This window comes from Nerophis ophidion, linkage group LG21 (assembly GCF_033978795.1).
Source record: "Nerophis ophidion isolate RoL-2023_Sa linkage group LG21, RoL_Noph_v1.0, whole genome shotgun sequence".
NCBI classification, from domain to species: Eukaryota; Metazoa; Chordata; class Actinopteri; order Syngnathiformes; family Syngnathidae; genus Nerophis; species Nerophis ophidion.
The window spans coordinates 14,471,839-14,479,338 of NC_084631.1; the positions used below are offsets into that span (position 1 = coordinate 14,471,839).

The 7,500-nt window shown below is 31.5% G+C and overlaps 1 protein-coding gene across 1 annotated transcript in view; it reads left to right on the plus strand.

The window, feature by feature from the left end:
- The window catches only part of si:dkey-246i14.3 (ephrin A4), a 125,305-nt gene that overhangs the window by 97,992 nt on the left and 19,813 nt on the right, over positions 1-7,500 (plus strand). The window lies entirely within an intron of this gene.

Below are 7,500 nucleotides of genomic sequence, written 5' to 3' on the forward strand. Positions count from 1 at the left end.
GTCTGTTACTCTCGGTGTCTTTTAGCTGTGGGATATATATACACATATATCCATGTGTATATATGTATGTATATATGTGTGTGTGTATATATATATATATATATATATATATATATATATATATATATATATATATATATATATGTATATGTGTGTGTGTGTATGTATGTACAGTATGTATATATGTGTGTATGTATGTATATATGTGTATATATTAGGGCTGGGCAACGATTAAAATTTTTAATCAAAGTTAATCGCACTATTTCTCCGATTAATCGCGATTAACTGCATTGTATACGCAAAGCCCAATAATGAATTGTGTAGTGCACCTTTATTGGAATATTCTCCCACGTGAACAAAAGCGCCAAAACATTTGTTGTGCAAACACAATTTAAATCAGTCCTTGTTAAACAGTAGCAGTTAAATAGTATATTTTATGAAAATCAACTCAAAAAATGTAAATACAAACATTTAAGCTTATTGCCACTGCCAGAGTATTTAAGTTATCCTGTTTGTTATGGAAAATAAATATAATCTACATACAAATCTCTGAGCCACAATCATAACATCTGAACAGGCAATTTCTGAGGTAACAGCAGAAATTTTTTTTTATCAGGGATCTTATCTTTAAAAAACCTATATTATAGGTAGTGGGCTGTTTTAGGGAATTTTTGATCAAATTATCCGTAGTAGCAATATTAATAATGTTGTGTTTATTCTGCGTAGTGCACTTAAAATAATTATGACCATATCTAGGAATTGATATGATGGGAATTTTCCGATTGTTTGCTTGGTGCTTTGATAAACTGAACGCATATACATGGTACTATATTGTGATGTTATGAGCCAGGGAAAAAAAGAACTACCCTACCCAGCATGCAACAGGAGTGACGAGCATGCGCGGTAGCCCGGTACAGGTTGTGTGTCGCCATGACGGCATCTTGTATGTTGTGATATGCACGCTCTAAAAGGAAACGTTAAGAACTCAGCCAACACTCCTCGTCTGCATTATTCATAAATAGACAGACAACACATATACTCCGCTGCTTCACAGGCCGCTGGATGTAGCCGGCAAAGTATTCCCATGCTAGCTAGCCGGTCTAGCAAGCACGAAATTTGCAGAATTGTCCGGTATATTTGCCAAATGTTCCATCTTTACCAAGAGCCCCCCGACGCCGAAGCCCGTCCGGGCGTCGCCATCTTGCCCACCCCTAGTATATATATATATATATATATATATATATATATATATATATATATATATATATATATGCTTCACAGTAGTTATGGTGTTCTTGGGATGCAACTAAGTATTCTTCTTCCTCCAAACACGACGAGTTGAGTTTATACCAAAATGGATACATGGATGATACAGCAGAGGATTGGGAAAATGTCATGTGGTCAGATGAAACCAAAATACAGCTTTTTGGGATAAACTCAACTCGTCGTGTTTGGAGGAAGAAGAATACTGAGTTCTATCCCAAGAACACCAATCCTACTGTGAAGCATGGGGGTGGAAACATCATGCTTAGGGGCTGTTTTTCTGCTGAGGGGACAGGACGACTGATCCGTGTTAAGGAAAGAATGAATGGGGCCATGTATCGTGAGATTTTGAGCCAAAACCTCCTTCCATCAGTGAGAGCTTTGAATGGTTGACCAAATACTTATTTTCCACCATAATTTACAAATAAATCCTTTAAAATTCCTACAATGTGAATTCCTAGATTTTTTTTCACATTCTGTTTCTCACAGTTGAAGTGTACCTATGATGAAAATTACAGACCTCTGTCATCATTTCAAGTGGGAGAACTTGCACAATCGGTGGCTGACTAAATACTTTTTTGCCCCACTGTATATATGTAACGGTACGTGTATTTGTATTAAACCGTTTCAGTACGGAGGTTTTGGTTCGGTTCGGAGGTGTACCAAACGACACAGACATATTAAATAGCCCACTGCACGTTGTGTAAACAATGCACACCAAGGCACCATGAACTAATTTACGGGGACCCCGACTTAAACAAGTTGAAATTTTTATCCGGTTGTTACCATTTAGTGGTCAATTGTACTGAATATGTACTGTACTGTGCAATCTACTGATAAAAGTTTCAATCAATCAAAAAACAACAACACACGGCATGCTAGCAATGACTGGGCTACGATAGACTGACCACACCTCCTCTTTTCACGGGATATGTCCTCTTTGCGGAGCTGTCCAGGTGGAGTTTTATTAAATGCCTCAAATGTCCGGCAGTTTAAGTTAGAGTTGTGTGTATTTTCAATGTACGTTCAGGGTTAAGAACGGGTTAAAAACAAAACAAAATGTGGTGCGCGCAGCAACATTGGTGAAGGAGGGGCAGAGGCAGAGAGAGCGAGAGAGTTATGATAAACGCGCATGCGTCGCCAGGCTCTGCTTTTTAACCATAGATTTATCAGGTTTTATTTTTTATTATCTATAGCAGGGGTGTCAAAAGTGTGCCCCGGAGGCCATTTGCGGCCCACAGCTAATGTTTTAAAGGCCCACGGCACATTCTAAAAATACTATTAAAATAAAAAAAAAAACATAAACAAAAGTGAAATTAAAAATCTTAAAGGCTAAATGTAATTTAGAAAAAGTTGCAACGTTGACTAATAAAACAAAGCTGTTTTTTTCTTTCAAACTGTCATTGCTCAAAACATAATATTGAATCAAAATCAATGTTATTATGAACTATTGACCTATCCAAGTTTCTGATTACTTCACATCAAATATTCCACTAAAAAATATATTTTTGATGGAAGATTTAGCAAATTTGTTAAATAAATAATCAAAAAATTTATATTTTGTTGTTTACTTACTGTACCGAAAATGAACCAAACCATGACCTCTGAACCAAAGTATATACCAAACCAAAATTGTTGTGTACCGTTACACCCCTAATATATATATATATATATATATATATATATATATATATATATATATATATATATATATATATATATATACATATATATATATATATATATATATATATATATACACAGAGGTGGGTAGTAACGCGCTACATTTATTCCGTTACATCTACTTGAGTAACTTTTGGGATGAATTGTACTTCTAAGAGTAGTTTTTATGCAACATACTTTTACTATTACTTGAGTATATTTATAGAGAAGAAACGCTACTTTTACTCCACTCCATTTATCTACATTCAGCTCGCTACTTTTTTTTAATCAATCTGTTAATGCACGTTTTTTTGTTTTGATTTTGTCAGACAGAAATTCAAAGTAGGATCTACGCCTGCCTGCGTTACACCAATCACATGCAGTCACTGGTGACGTTGGACCAATCAAACAGAGCCAGGTGGTCATGTGACCGTCACACGTCGAATCCGCCTTAAAAACGTTGAAAAACTTATTGGGGTGTTACCATTTAGTGGTCAATTGTACGGAATACGTACTGTACTGTGCAATCTACTAATCAAAGTTTCAATCAATCAATAAAAAGTGTAAAGGAAAAAAGGACACTTTTTATCTCAACCGTACTTCCCGTCAAAAGCCTAAAGGCACAGTTCCTGTCTTCACAATAAATGTGCCGCTCCATCGCGCCTGCGCTAACAAAATAAGAGTCTCCGAAAGCCAGTGCAAACAAGCTAGCAAACTACGGAGTTTGCCGCCAATGTATATCTTGTAAAGCGTATAAAAACGAATATGGAAGCTGGACAAATAAGATGCCAAAACCAACGACTTTCATGTGGTATTAGACAGAAAGGAGGAACTTTTTTTTCTCCTCCATTTGAAAACGTGGATTTTATCATCACGACTGTCTGATTCCAATCAATGCAAGTCATCAGAATCAGGTAATACACCAACTTATATTCTTGTCTTCATGAAAGATAGGAATCTATATGTTAAACATGCATGTATATTCATTAAAACACCTTTAACATGTCAACAAAAACTGCAAAAATAAATAAATATAAATGATGTACTGTATATAAAATGTGTGTATATATATATATATATATATATAAATCTGATATGTGTGTATGTATGTATATATATATATATATATATATATATATATATATATATGTGTGTGTGTGTGTGTGTGTGTGTGTGTGTGTGTGTGTGTGTGTGTGTATATGTATATATGAGGTAAATCACCTCAACTTGGTCATTTATTAAGTAATTGATTAACGTTGAACAACTTATTGGGGTGTTACCATTTAGTGGTCAATTGTATGGATTATGTACTGTCCTGTGCAATCTACTAATACAAGTTTCAATCAATCAATCAATCAATCAATCAATGCCTACTGAGCCTATGGTGCTGCTAAGTTTTTGTGAATCAATTTGCCTTATTTTTTTATTTTAATTGTTTTATTATTTAATATATATTATTGTTTTAGTTGCTTAAGAGGTATTCCTGGCTATGAATTTGCTCATTGCTATTTTTATGTTTTTGTGCATTATTTGTTGCCCTAATCATTAAACGAACAGGTTACTCATCAGTTACTCAGTACTTGAGTAGTTTTTTCACAACATACTTTTTACTTTTACTGAAGTAAATATTTTGGTGACTACTCCTAACTTTTACTTGAGTAAAAGTAACAGTACTCTTACTTGAGTACAATTTCTGGCTACTCTACCCACCTCTGTATGTATACCCATGTATATATAAAAAAGATTACCAGTTCGAACGTCAAGTATCTTGTATTTGCAGTCCATTCAAAATGAATATAATCCTTGTATTCTGTTTATATATATATATATATATATATATATATATATATATATATATATATATATATATATATATATATATATATATATATATATATATATATATATATATATATATATATATATATATATATATATATATATATACTGTATTCAATCTATTCTGACACAAACTGTCTTTCACATGTACAAGGTGGGCTCGTCTCGCTAGAGGCGGGTCAGAGGAGCTATCATGCCTGTGAGGAAGGAGACGTTTCTTTCACGATGCCTTCATGAAAGACCACAACATCAAAAGCAACCTTTTTTTATTCCAAAAGTGTAGCAAACAAGTGAGGGAGTTGATAGATTTTTGCAGTTTGGCGCTGATAAATAGACAGAACATCATTAAATCTCACTTATCTGTAACAGGGCACCTTTTTGTTATTTGTTGACTATAGTGTTTTTTTACTTGGAAATGCCAAAAGAAAGAAGTTTAAAGACAAGACGAAGTTGTGTTATATGATATAAAGCAGGGGTTTGTAACTTTTTTGACCCTGGGGGCCCAAGTTTTCCACTCCAGAGGGAAAATATTTAAACTGAATTAGACATCTTCCTTTTGATTTTATTCATTCTCGATAATTATATCAAAACTACTTGCAGTTTAACAGGATAGACCTTATATAGATAAAGTGGATTGGATTGGATTGGATTATCAAATGATATGAAAGCATGTGTTAATCCCAAAGAATATTATCAAGGAGGGACTTACATATAATTGCACTATTCTAAAATAAGTTTATTCAACATAAATTAATAATAAATATTGATGTATGTTAAATTGTCAATAAAATTAAAATGCAAATGAAAATACAGCTTCACCACATTAGTCCTAATTTTTGCGCTTAAGAAACTTCTCTATGACTTAAGATCCAGATTTCTTCTGTTTGTTGGATTTGTTATTACAGCCACAGGTGGTGGAAAAGTGTATTACAACTGAGTACCGCAGCGGAGAAATACAGTTATATTTTTGGCAGCCCTCTCGAAAGCGCTCGGGGCCCAACAATGGTTAAGAGATAAAAGACAGGTGCCATAGTGATTAATTTATGGATCAACATGTTTTTTGACTAATTCTTGAGTACATGAACAAAGTCTCTACAGTAACTGTTAGAGGTGGGAATTTTTGGCCACGTCATAATTTGATTACATTCCGATTCTCGTGGTGACAAATTGATTCAGAAACAGTTCTCGATTCAACACGATTTTTGTAATATATAATTTGATATGTAATTGATCATAAATCTTTTTCAAAACAGGTTATAACGCTCCTCCTTTTGGCCTGAACAAATTTACTTTTAAAATGGTATTTCCAACAATCAGAGAATGTTAATCGATTAAATAAAAAGAAAATATAACAAATCCGACCAAATCACAGCTTTGCAACACTTGGGATATACATTTACAAAGCAATTAAAAAGAAAAAAGACATACAATTACAGAACTTAAAAAGGAAAACCAAAAATGTATAAAAGCAACAGTAGCAGTTTTAATCGAGTCCAAAAATGTTTGTTTTTTGTTGTTGTTTTTTCTTAAATCAAAACATTTATTTATTTTTTTAGATAATGTGCAAAAAAAATAAGTTTTTTTATTTATTCATTTATTTTTTATTTTTTAATCAATTCTCAAAAATAATGAACCAACTCCGACCAAATCCCAGCTTTACAACAATTGGGATATACATTTACAAAGCAATTATAAATACAAACAAGAAAAATACTTAAAAGGGAAAATCAAAAATGTATAAAAGCAACAGTAGCAGTTTTAATAAAATTAAAAAAAAGTTGTTGTTTTTTTAATCCAAAAATAGATTATTTTTTTTATAATATCCGAAAAAATAAGTTTTGAGGTTTTTTTTTATTTCTTTTAATCGATTCTCAAAAATAATGAACCAACTCTGACCAAATCCCAGCTTTACAACACTTGGGATATACATTTACAAAGCAATTAAAAAGACAAACAAGAACAATACTTAAAAAGGAAAACCAAAAATGTATAAAAGAAACAGTAGCAATTTTAATAAAATCAAAAATAAAACATTTTTTAATGCAAAAATAGATCCCTAAAAAAAAATAGGTGCAAAAAAATAAGTTTTGGGTTTTTTTTTGTTTTTTTTCTTTTAATGAAATCAAAAATAATTGTTTTTTTTAAATAATGTGCAAAAAAATATGTTTAGTTTTTTTTTTTTTAATAGATTTTCAAAAATAATAAACGAACACCGACCAAATCCCAGCTTTACAACACTTGGTATATACATTTACAGAGCAATTAAAAAGACAAACAAGAACAATACTTAAAAAGGAAAACCAAAAATGTATAAAAGCAACAGTAGCAAGTTTAATAAAATAAAAAAATGTTGTTGTTTTTTTAAATCCAAAAATATATTCCTAAAAAAATTATGTGCAAAACATTTTTTTATTTTTTATTTTTATTTTTTTTTTTTAGAATAAAATCAAAAAAGTAGTTTTTTTTTAATCCAAAAATGAATTTATTTTTTTTAAATAATTTGCAAAGATTTTTTTTTTTTTTTTTTTTTTTTTTTAATCAATTGTCAAAAATAATGAACCAACTTCGTCCAAATCCCAGCTTTGCAACACTTGGGATATACATTTACAAAGCAATTAAAAAGACAAACAAGAACAATACTTAAGAAGAAAAACCAAAAATGTATAAAAGCAACTGTAGCAATTTTAACAAAATCAAAAATAGTTTGTTCTTTTTTATCCAAAAATATATTCTTAA